Genomic DNA, 13453 nt, shown 5'->3' with positions numbered 1-13453 from the left:
TGTCTCACATTTATATTAACCATTCCTACAATATGAGAGTCTTGGCATTTACAATGCATTGTAATCATAGAATTGTTCCACTTCAGTCTTTCAGCACCTCAGTCTCACTTATGGAGTAAATCCCAACATTATTTACAGGGGATTAAAGGTAGCCCACATTCTAAACTACTAACTTTCCATATCAGGACCTTAAATCACAGCTTCCAAATTTGAACTTCCAAACAATATTGTGTCTAGTTTTCTTCTTAAGAGATTTTCTTTTATTTTCTCTCTACTTAGAAGCTTCTGCTTGCATATATAAACTCATTCTTCTTTAGGACTCATCATCTAGGAAAGAAGATAGATATCTCTAAGCAAAATTAGACATCCCACAATAACTTATATACATCTCCATCACTGTGCTTACCATTACCACATTCACTATAAATTGTATTAATATGGCTGTTTACTCCACTTGACTTTTTTTTTTTAACAACAGCCTATATTAAATTAATTTTGTATGAGTACCACAGAATATAGGAATGACAATCTGGAGGATATTTGGTAACTACTTATTAAATGAGTGTTGAATGGATTATTATCAGACGACAATTGATAGTTAAAAATTTGTTGAGGGATATCATTACATGCAAAAAAAGGATAAGGACAGAATTTTAAGAAATCTGATTATTTAAGAGGACAGAGAAAGACATTCCTGCAAAGAAGACTGAGAAATAGAGGTTTGATCTAGAACTATGATCATTCGTAATGCTTAACTCATATTATTGTCCCACACAAGGCTGGCCATTCCCACCAAACTCCTGAAACCACTTCCTACGTATTTCTCATCTACCTGCCATGATGAGATGATGCCTGTAATAGGATCTGAAGGATAATAATTAGATTCACAGTGAAGGAACAACCATTTCAGGTGAAAAATCTTGGCATAGGAGAAGTTCCTATGGTAGGTGGTATCGTAAAAAATGACCAGACCAAGAAAGAGGTCGGAAGTTGTAGATGGGTAGAAGATGAGGTTGGAGCTTAGCACTGTGACCAAGAATGCAAGGCCTTATGGATCATGACATGGAATTTTCTCAAAGAAAGCGAGGGGGAAGACTTAAATTCTGGTCATAAACACCCTATGATTGAGATATGCATTTTCTAAAAGTCATTGTTTTATTGATTTGGGAGGAACTGATGTGAACACAGGAGAATAGTTATATTTCTCACACAAATTAGGTAAATCAGTGAGGTACAGAGATAGAACATATAATTTATGTTTATCACAGCTCCAGATTTCAGTTTTCTATGACACGAAAGATCTAAAAAACTTGATAAATATTAGCTCTCTTCTACCTCTCTTTAACACAGTTTTCATTAATTTAACAGAAGAATTGTTACACAGAGTACATTCACTCTCAAATTTTTAAAATACCCCAAAACTTCTATTTAAGATGCATAGTCTCATTATACTGTTACAAATAGCTATATTTTTATACTATAGCTATAATACAATAAATAACTATATTTTAGCAAGTATATTTTAACTTTATACTTTCTACTCTTTCTAACATAAAAAAGTATCATTCTGATGAATAAAAACTAAAAAATGTGCAAAACTTGTTATATATACTTAATGAATAGGTTGAGGTAAATAGAGATTACAATTTTGGCCAACCAGCATCAACTCTAGCCCCTTAAACAATGCCTTCTTTTATGTACTTCACTTCATATGGGTATCAGAGTAGAACTGTGTAATGACAGCCCTAATAGCTACCAGTCATAAAGAAACAACAGAAGAACAAATGTTGAGACTTGAAAGTTTGAAGGATCAATAGTTAGATAGCATTTGTTATATGAGAGGTGAAATTAGATCTTCAAAGAAATACTGCCGAAAGCACAATAAATTAGGTAATTTAGTAGGTTCAAAAAACAACTTATTTTAAAGTTTGGATTCTAACATACACTATGTATTTCTGTCACTGGTCATCTGGTTTAGAGGATTTATACAACTTGACTTTTGTTTGTACTCTGGTTATCTTTTTCACTTCATGCTTTATCTGTTATAATTTTTGTAACATACCCTTTTTTTTTTAAGGATGTGTATGAGCTTTATCGTCAATGAGTAAATTTCTAAAGTCAGATATTATTTATATTTTTCCCCTACTATCTGGAAAATCATGCAAAACATGTATGAGTGCATAAAAATATTGTTGGCTGCTTACTGCTTACATCATACACAAAAACAACTCAAAATGGATTAAAGACTTAAGACATAAAACCTGAAACCATAAAATATATAGAAGAAAATATAGGCAAAATACTATATGACATACTTATCAGTAACATCTTTAAAGACATGAGACTTAAAGCAAAAGAAAATGAAGGAAAAGATAAAACAGCTAGAATTACATCAAATTAAAGGGCTTCCATACAGCAAAAGAGACATTAGCCAAAACAAAAAGACATTCCACTGACTGGAAGAAAATGTTTGCACATAATACTAGTCACTGGTCACAAATATCTACAGAGAACTAATCAATCTCAACAATAAAAAAATAAACAACTCAGTAAAAAAATGGGCCGAAGAGTTAAAAATACACTTTTCTAAAGAAGAAATGCATATGACCAACAGGCATATTAATAAATGTCAACACGTGTAGTAGGGGAAATGCAAATAAAAACTACATTGAGATACCACCTTACACCAGTGAGAATGGCACAAATTAAAAAACAAAAACAAAAACAAAAACAAAAAACCTAGCAACAACAATTGTTGGCGAGGATGTAGAGAAAAAAGAACTCTCCTACACTGCTGTTGAGAATGCAAACTGGTCCAACCACTATGGATAACTGTGTGGAGGTTCCTCAAACTACTAAAAATGGAGGTTCCTCAAACTACTAAAAATGGAGCTTCCATATGATCCAGCAATTCCACTCCGAGGAATATGCCCAAAGGACACAAAAACCTTAATTCAAAAGGACACCTGCACCCCATCTTACTGCAATGCAATTTACAATAAGTAAGCTATGAAAGAAACCCAGATAGCCAAAAATAGATGACTTGATCAAGAAAGTGTGGTATATTTACACCATAGGATATTACTCAGCAACCAAAAAAGATAAACTCATATCCTTTGCAGCAACATGGATAGAGCTGGAAGGGATTATGCTCAGCAAATTAAGCCAATGAGAGAAATAAAAATATACAATGGTCTCACTTATAGGAGGAATGTAGAGAAAACAAAAAAGGAATCAGAAAAAGAAAGTAGCTATAATAAAGTAAAAATCAAAATCATCAGGCAACTATAGATCAGAGACATTCTGTAGGGAAGGAGATGGGAAAAAGACCAGAATAAGGGTGAGAAGAGCACAAGGGGCTACAATGAAGGTGCATGGGTGAATTGGTGGTAGGAATTTCAAAGGGAAACCATACATTGTACAAAAACGAAGGATGATATAATGAATATATTAAAATAATACTGTTGGCTGGTAAATGTAAATTAATGTGGAGTATCTCAGTTCAAATTTTCCCTTTTCAGAGTCCTTCCCTACCTACTTTCACCTTTCTCTACTTTATATTTCTTAGTGACACTACTTATTTGTTGTACCAACAAATATGCTGCATGCAGATGGAGACTGTCCTCCTTACTTCTGTATCCCAAAAATGTGGAAGAAAGCCTAGCGTAATATGCATCAATATATTTGATAAATAAATAAGCAATACTTACAGTGTTGCTTCCATGTTATCTTTAATACTTGTCAGACTGTACTTGGTAAGATAATAGCATTAAGTTGGAAAATTCTTATTCTCTAGTTGTTGACACAGATTAGTCTAGGCTCTCTAGAGAAACATAGCCAAGAAGACGCATCTTTATCTTTCTATCTAATCTATATATTACATGTATTTTAAGAGGCTAGATATTCCTGAAGTAATCAGAACAGGTTAGTAGACTGGGAATTCCAGCAAGAACTGATGTTGTAGTCTTGAGTTGGAAGATTGGAAGACAAATAATGTGTTGAAGATTGGAGGCATAATTTCTCCGTTGTGAAGGAACTTCTTTTAAAACTCTCAACAAGTTGGTGATACAGTCTACATTATGGAGTGTAATCTGCTTTTGTTAAAATTTACTGACTTAAATGTCAATTGCATCTAAAAATAATTAGCAGCAGTGTTATTGGTATTTGACCAAATATTGAATACCCTGGACTAGTAATTTTTATCCAAAATATAATATGACAGAAAAATCTTCTTCTACCCTAATCCTTAAATCTCATTTCTCCATCATGGATTGCAAACAGGATTGCAAACTGGATGCTGCCTGAACAGATGCTGCCAGCAGAGGGCACCCACAGGCACACAAACTCATGGCCAATCTACTCAAAAGTAGCATCTATAGACCTCTATCATCTACACCACCTGCAGTTTATTAAATGTGCAGCACCTCAGGCACCATCTTAGATCTACTGATAAGAATCTGCACATTAGCAAGATTGTCAAGAAATTCTTACATACATTAAGCAACTCTTTCCAGAATTATGGGGTGAAGGAAATTTTTATTCTCCATCTCCATACAGACCAGCTTTTAGACCCTTCTTTCCAATATTTTAAATTTACTTATATAAAGTGATATAGCTTTTTTCAAGCTAGAAGAGAGACTTGTTAGTTGACTTCTTCTGCATTTCTTTTAGAAAAAAAGTGGATCCTAATGAAGATCAGCATTGTATTAGAAACTGTAAAATATATGGCATAGGCATAATTTACTTCAACATTTAAAGCCTTCAAGGAAAAGGCAGCATGATAGAAAGTGTATGTTGATGCATATTGGGTATGTGGATATAATTATAATAGTTTCCAGCCACATGAGGTTGAAAGATGTTTCACTCTTGGCTGCAATTTCCTAACTAGATATTGAGACATTTGAATTAATTTGTCATTTTTGAGCTGACTTCAATTTCCAATATTCTGCTATAAAATGAGAATATGCACATATATATATATATATATACGTATATATATATGTAAGTATGTATGAATGAAAGTACTCACAATCTGTGAAAAGTATGGTGAATGTTAGTGTAATAATCAAGAAGACTACTTAGTATAGCTTAGAGCACTCTCACAAAAGAGAGAAGACAAATCCTGTAATTCCGTATTTGAAGTAATCTTTTTTTTTTTTTTAAAGATTTATTCATTTATTCATATAGAACTGGGGTACAGGCCAGAGATGCTGAGGGTGAGAGGCTTCACCAGAGACAGAGTGGGGAGCAGAACAGGCAGATCGAGGAAGTACACTGCTGAGGGGAGCAGCGGGCGGGTCAGGAGAGGTCTGCCACGCCATGTGGTCACCTCCGGGGCAGGCGGGAATCGAACTCATGCGGAAGTGGCTTTGGATTCTCAGTGCTGTGCTTTAACCCGCTGCGCCACCAGGGAGGGCCTTGAAGTAATCTTTTGATTGGTATTTGGCTTAGATCATGACTTGACTATTATGAATAATGCTGCTATGAAAATAAGAGTACATAAATCTTATTATTATTTCATATTGTTTGGGTACATGCCTACAAGTGATATAGACAGATCATACAGTATTCCTGTTTTTACTCTCTTGAGGAATCTCCATAACATTTTCTATATATATTCCCTTTAACAGTAGATAATGTCCATTCATATGCATCCTAGCCAATATTTGTTGTTTCTAGTTTTCAGAGATCCTTTTTTTTTTCACAGGAATGGCAATATCTCATTATGTTTTTTTATTTGTATTTTCTTAATATAAATGTTGATAATTTTTTCAGAACCTAGAGTCATTTGTATGTTTTCTCTGGAAAGTGTTTAGAACTTTTATACACTTTTTTTTTCTGGCTGACTGTTATGGCTGCCATTTTGGTTGCATCTTACTTCCCTCTCCCTGTTCTGCCTTAAGAGCAAAACAACTTCAGAGCATTGCTTCTTGCTAGCAATTAACTGGTGAAATTTACTGACAAAAACATTTAAATTTTTTTTACAGCTGCATTGAAGAGTGGGGTTCATGAGGACCACATTATTCAGCGATGTTGTAGACAAAATACAAGTATTTGTTATTATTTTTTACAGAAATGTCTAATTTAGCTGGCTTTACAAAAAAAAAGAAAGAAAAGAGAAAGAAAATGCAATGAAAGAACTCATCAACAATGAACCAGTGTGCACATTTGAAGGAAAGGTCTTTTTTTTCATAGTTCTGAGGGCTTCTGTGGTTAGTAGAAAATACTTAAGATTGTGTTTTTATAACAGAAAGTATGGTAGATTTTAGGCACAACTATTTTCTATTTAATCTATAATCATAAGTCATATTTGAAATTGGTACCCACCTTTAGTGACTCCACAATTTATAGAACCATAAGATTCTGAGAAGCCAGGCACATCAATAGTTATCTATAGATGAGAATACATCCCTTCTGCGAGGACATCTATCTGAAAGCCTCCAAAGGGCAAAAGTGTAGTAAAAGAACAAGACCTAGATTCTTAGACATTTAACAAGGGTGGTCAAAATAGGGGCTCAATGAAAGAGAAGGAGGAGGAGCAAGAAAAATGAAAATCAAGAGAACATGATATTCTAACTCAAGGAGATTTTTCAAATATGACAATATAAGCAACAGAGTCAAGTTGATGGTCATGGATGATATGCTCATTATATAATGATATAAGACACTGAATACCTTATAATGGGATATGTGTTAAAGAAAAGTTTATATTTCATGCTCACATAAATAAAATATTTAAGTTGATGTTCAGCACTGGGAGGCATTAATATGGGAGAGGTAAATTGAACTGGGTTACAAAGAAAGTATTTATCAAAATTTGTAGTATTTGTGTGTGTATGTGTGTATACACATGCACATTCAGAATGCAAAAATAGGTTGAACACAAAACTAAACATGTTCTGTCAACCAACTAGAATTTTAATTTCAGATTCCCTTAAAATGACCCAAAAAAGGAAGTTTCTGCAGACTTCAAGTATATGACATATGAACTTTACATAACTAATTCATTCAGTTAATAGGACAAAACGTTTGTATGGGTGCGTGTGTGTGTGCAGAAGAACTGGGGTGTAGGCCAGCAGTGTGTGTTGGGGAGAGGATCCACTAGTGATAGAGGAGAAGAACAAGTGGACTTACTGAAACACACTGCTGAGGGAGCAGAGGGCGAGACAGGAGAGGTCTGCTGTCCCATATGTGTACTAACAATCATGCTGGCAATCAAACTAGGTCTTCTTGATGACAGCGGTGAGACTTAATGCCTAAGCCACAAGGGAGGCCCCCAGAACAAACAATTTTTAAATGGAGATGAAAGAAATCATCATTTTTTAAATGGAGTAACTCACTGAAAACCAGTAGACCGTTTTCTGAGTTTCCTCTTACGTGCCTGTAGTACATTAGCTTTGCCCTATTCTTCCCACAACAGGAAGTAACTTTTTCTCAATGTGCTATGCTGTAGGAAGATCACTACCATTGTTCAATGAATTTAAAATTATAATTATAGCAATAATTATTCTTACATTATAGCAATGAAATTATGCAAATGAAAGAATAAAGTTAAAACAAATGGAAGAGTAAAACAAAAGTATTATAAATGCCTTTTGTTTACTGATATTAACATCTATGTTATCTTAATAATTCTTACTGCTTTTGAAGTCTTTGCTATGTTCATAAAAAAATAGAGAGTAAAGTAACTGAGACAAGTAGGAAAAAACAATTGTCTCCTAGTAGACTGACAAATTAGATGAGAATCCAATATCTACAAGTTATTCGATCTTCCAAAAATATTAACCTCATACCTTATTAGCTATTTGTAGATAAATATAAGAAAACTTTCTTTGAAACATAACTAAGAGAAATACTTTTAGTAAAAAATATTTAATAAAATATCTTACTGTGTTTCTGTTAACCAGTGCAAAAAAAAAATTAAGTAAAACTTAGTGTTTAAGAATTAGAACAGAGGATAAAATAGTCCTGGGAGAATTCCAGTACCTTTTGTTTACCCATGGTAGATTATCTGCTTTGTGAATAATTCATGACTAATTTTGAATCTTAGAGCTTATGTTGCCCTAGTGCCTGGGTAGCTCTGAGGCCCTTTCCTCCCACCACCCAGCTGGTGTGTGCTCAGGAAAGACACACTTTTTAATATGAATCCAAGCAAAATACAATTAGGAAAGCAAATGTGTTGAGAAAATAATACTACCATCGATTACAAAGCCAAATATGAAAAGACTTGAATGTCACCTATCCTTTTGAAGTAGTCAAATATTTTTTTTTCTCTATGAAATGCTTAAATAATTTATTTGGGCCAGTCATATCAAAAAGATACTTTGGGCTTGATTAGAATAATTGAAGTATAAAGTCTGACTATGCTAGAGCAGTAGCTGCAAGTTTTATTCCTTTCCAATGGTCTGTAATATCTCAAGAGAAATAAAAAACTCTCTACTAGGAAGAACTAGAGATATAGTGTAAAACTACATTTCTCTTTCATGCTGAAATATCCAAAGGGCCTCACAACAACATTTGAAAGATTACACAGCTCCCAACCACTTCACAGCCCATCTCCTCAATACACCACACACACACACACACACACACACACACACACTCACACTCCTCAGAACTTACTGCACCTAAAAAAATTATTTTGATTTTGTGACATGAGTACTTAAGCTAGTACACATGCTATTATTCTCTTAATAAATCAAATTTCATTATATTCCTGGATCTTTTGCCTGTTTTAATACTACCATTCTTTTTAATTTCCCCAAATTTATGGAAATTATGCCCATTTCCAAGTGATAGAAATCTTTTAGCAGAGTTGTATCCAAACTATTCACTTCCTTAAACATTAATGATTTGTAAGATATACATTTCCAAAAAGTTTCATTTACTAAATGGACCAATATTTAAAATTTTCTTGAAAATTAGGAAAACAATACATATTGTTAAAAAGTTAGAGTCTAAATACTACTGTAATTTAATCACTAATTATACTTCATATTTTTTCTAAATAATTTACTTTAATGAAAAGGGACCTGAGTACTGTACCAGTGCAGCTACCAAAATGAAGGTACTCTTGATCACAGTGATTGGCAATAAGATATGAAATTTGGTAAGGAGACAATTTCACTAGGTACAAGTAATCAAAATTAGATGATTTTTGCTCAAATTTTTCTTGTTCCAACTAGATTTTCCTTTGATATTTTTTCATGATTGCACTTATAATTATCTATATATTTAATAATATATATCCTAAAATACAGATATTTGAGTTGAAAAGGAAATTTAGAATAAAAGCATATATTTAAAATATATTATTTTAGTTGTTGAAAATGTGTACAGAAAATTCACTGAACTTGCCTATCCAAGGGTATAACAAATCTTCACCCTACCCATCCCTACCTGCCACACTTGTCCAAGTGAAGACATCTTCATTTTTGTTAGGTATTGCTAATTTATGTCGTGATAACAAACTAGTCCCCAAATCTCAGTCATTTACTTAACAGATCAAATCGTGCATGTTCAATAGAGGCTAGCATAGGAGGCTCTGCCATCTTGTAGTGAACTCTGGTCACTGCAGAAGAACAGAGGGATGCACTTGTTCATGAATGTCTAGAACCGGAAGTGACATTGTTTCTAGTCACAAGCTGGGAAATGTAAAGGAGTGCATGGAGTACTGGAATATTAGTACACACATAGATTAAATTCAGTGAAGACAGACTTACTTTATACATCAGTTTCATTTATTTCATCATTGGCTATTGTCTTATCCATCAGTGTAGCTTCTTGGAGTAAAGAAGAAAGTCAATGTTGTACCTTATCTATTTGAGTATCATCTATATTGGTTAAGAAACCACAACTTGAACAATCACAATGTTAACATTTTAAGAATACACATTAAAATGTATTTGGTGAGCTGCATAATTATGAGAATTCATAAATTTTATTTAAGACATCTTTTGAATTTATTATGGAAATTAGGTTTACAGTCTGAAAATTCTAAATTTTAAATATCTAGGCCAGAAAAGTTTATGCTCTGATTGCTTTATAAGAAGGCACAAAATATAGGACAAATAAGATACATAAAAGTATTAGTACAAAGGCATGTATTTCCTTACCACATGTTCCCAGTTTTTCAATTAAAGTATTTTTCTTGCAGGAAAAAAAAGTCCCTCCTCTCTGTTAATGGCACATCAAATCTGTTTTATAATTTAGAATTGCTATTTTTTCACAAATACTGGTTATTGAAATATGTTTTTTTTTTTTAAACTATAGATGCATACAATAATGGCTAGAAGCCTGAATGAGGCTACTGGGGTGTAATTCTTGGCTCTGTAATTTACTCTGTCCCTGGATAATTAATTATTATTCTGTGACTCAGTTTATTCATCTAGAAATTGAACACAATACTATTATCACCTGACAGGGTTGATGTGTGAAGAAAGGTTTAGTATTTGCAAAATCTTTAGTATGGTTCCTGGCATAAGTAAACACTGTGTGTTTATTGCAGCTATCCTTGTTCAATCTCTTCTTAATAGCAACAGATATTTTTATAAGAGGAAAAGGTTTTATGGTGGAAAAGTTAATTCCAATATAAAAATTATAATAGTGCCAATGTGAAATTGTGAATGCCAAAATGTTTTGCCAATATTACTCATTCCTTTCATTTCCTGTTCCATAAACTTCCCCAGTAAGAAATTTAGTTCTAATGGAAAATATGCTAGCATTTTCTGTTTATTAATGTATCTTCTCGTGATACAAGTTTAAGGTAGCAATTAAGAAATAAAAGAGGAAAATGTTTTCCTTTCATCCTGAATTCTACAGAACTAATCCTACTCTCATGAACATACCAACATGACTACTTTCCACAGCAAAACACTGGTTGGTATTCTGCCATGACAAACAAAGGGAACACACTCTGGAAAGAAAGGATCAGGATAAAAGAGCTGAAGGATGTAGAAATTTCATGGTCTAAGACTCATTGCTGACAGTGGGAAATGCAGGGTTTAAATTTAAGTTATAAAAAAGTAAACCTGACTTCTCTCTACCCACTCCTCTCATGCCCCACAATATTTTCTAAGAGGGGAAGGAAGAGATGTGAACAGAGTATCTGTAGGCTTTAGAGCTTTTCAGTTAAACGTCTCTTTTACCCATCTCCATGAACAGGTCATCTGGTTCTGTCAGTATGTAAGCAGAAGAGTCCTTCTGATTGCTGCAGGGTATTGCCAAGATCTTAACACCTGAAAACCCTAAGTAGTCATTCTAGCTCCATACCACATAAGTTGTGGACTAAGCTGTGGCTCCACACAAAAATTCTTATACAAATTATATTTGAAGACAAGGCCTTTAAAGAGGCAATTAAGTTAAAATGAGCCCATTCAGATGGGCCTAATCCTATGTGACCAGTATACTAATGAGGAAAAATGTGAACTCACAAAGAGACACCAGCAATGTATTTGTGTAGAGGAAAGCCCTTCTAAGTCACCAAGGACTGCCTTCTCTAAGTCAAAGAGAGACTTCAGAAGAAATCAAACAATGTTTTGGACTTTTAGCTTCCAGAGTGGTGAGAAAATAAATTTCCGTGGCTTAAGCCACTAATCTGTGGTGTTATGTGATGGCAGTCCTAGTGTTAGCACAAAACATTTTTGGATTCAGCAAATTCATATTTGTTTCCTATCTACTCTCTGCCAGGCAGTTCCTGAAATATATAATAAATGCCTTGTCTCATTTAACATTGTTCCTTGTGTTAGAGAAGATAAAATGACTGAAAAATTATATAATTTACTAGTTAACTTTAAAAAATCTCATTTTGAAACTCTGGGGTGGTAATAAACAATTAAATTTATGTTATTTAAACTTTACCACACATTTATCCATAATAATTTTTAATTTTGCAAGAGCTGATGTTGAAATTGTATTCAAATTATCATTCTTTGCCCCCTCTATTTTACTCCCCCGAGCTAAGTTTATTAATATCAAAGATTTCTATTCATTCTATGTAAATTTACTGAAGTCTGTTAAATCTCCTGATTGCTGACATTTTAGAGTTTTATACACTTTTTGTCTCTCTTTTGACAAATCACACACATATCTTCAGGGACTCTTATTACAGAGATAAGTACATTGTCTGACAAAAGCTGAAGAATTTTAATAGATAAATGACAAATTTTAACAAAGAGCTCTACTGAGTTAATTTCTGAATTCGTTTACTGTATATGTATAGGAAACTGGCAGACATAATTTGGTGAAGTGCAGGTTTTCTATACATGATAAAAGAAAAGAGAAAATGATTAATAGATATATTCAATAAGATCCATCTATTTGACAGATAACCACAAGAATAATCTATCAATACACATATGCCTTGTTTTTCTTAGGTTCTTTTTTCCTGCACTAATAAATAGTAGTATCATCCATATCCATCACTTCTATCATTTCATTTCTATTGCTGCCTCCAAATGACTGGAATGAATCCATAAAGGTCAAGTTCAAGTGAAAAAAAAAAAAAGGAATTCTACTGCAAAAACAATGACACCTTAGTCCCCCCCCCAAAAAAAAACCTTATAATTTAAACATGTACTTCATTATGTGAAGTGTGTGTGTGTGTGTGTGTGTGTGTGTAGAGTGTATGTAAATGGACTTGGTGGGATAACTGAATGATCTGTTCTTTGTAGGTGCTAAGAAAAATCAAACAAAATCATCATAAAGTGAAAGTGATCTTTTTTATAAACATCTCAGGTAAGGACTGAGGTAAGCACTGATGAACACACTGCAGTTTTATTCATATGCTACCAAACACAATCACAGCCAAATACTTCTGTCAAAGACTAGAGGTAACTATAGGATTGACATACAACTCAAAATGACATATATCCTTTGTCCTAGTTAGTATCTTTTGGAAAATTTTCTAGGTCCTAAAGAGATAGGTCAAAGAGAGACCCAAAGTTAGATTTTTATCGTATTATATCAATTATCAAGCAACACTGTTGAGTATTTCTTGACTGAAGAACAATTTAAAAAAGACTTTAAAATCATAAGTTACATATCACATTCTTTGGAAAGCAATGCAAGCATGTGGCACTTAATCTTTGCTCAAAATTTATGCTCATTTCAAGACATTTTTAAAATTCCATATTCTTCAGGCTCTAATTTTGCAGCTTTATTTACTGTCAGTTAGGCAGCAACTTTCAGTATATGAAGTCCCTCTGGTGCTTTACCTTCTGAGTTTTCCTACACAAGACATTTAAGTCAGAATCTGGACCCAATCTGCCACAACATAGTTAGCAGCAAGTGAGGAGGACTCCATCCCGCTGGTATAAACATACATTTTGAGGGAGCAGCCAAACAGTTTGTAGGTCTTTCTTTCTTCTTTTAAGACAACGAAGTCTCTGGGTAAAAAGTGATTCAGACCATCATGAAAAGCTATGTATGTTTTCTGGGATGATTAATTTTTTTT

Source organism: Condylura cristata, unplaced genomic scaffold, assembly GCF_000260355.1.
Source record: "Condylura cristata isolate star-nosed mole 26May11 unplaced genomic scaffold, ConCri1.0 scaffold00013, whole genome shotgun sequence".
NCBI lineage: Eukaryota > Metazoa > Chordata > Mammalia > Eulipotyphla > Talpidae > Condylura > Condylura cristata.
This window is presented reverse-complemented; position numbering follows the sequence as displayed.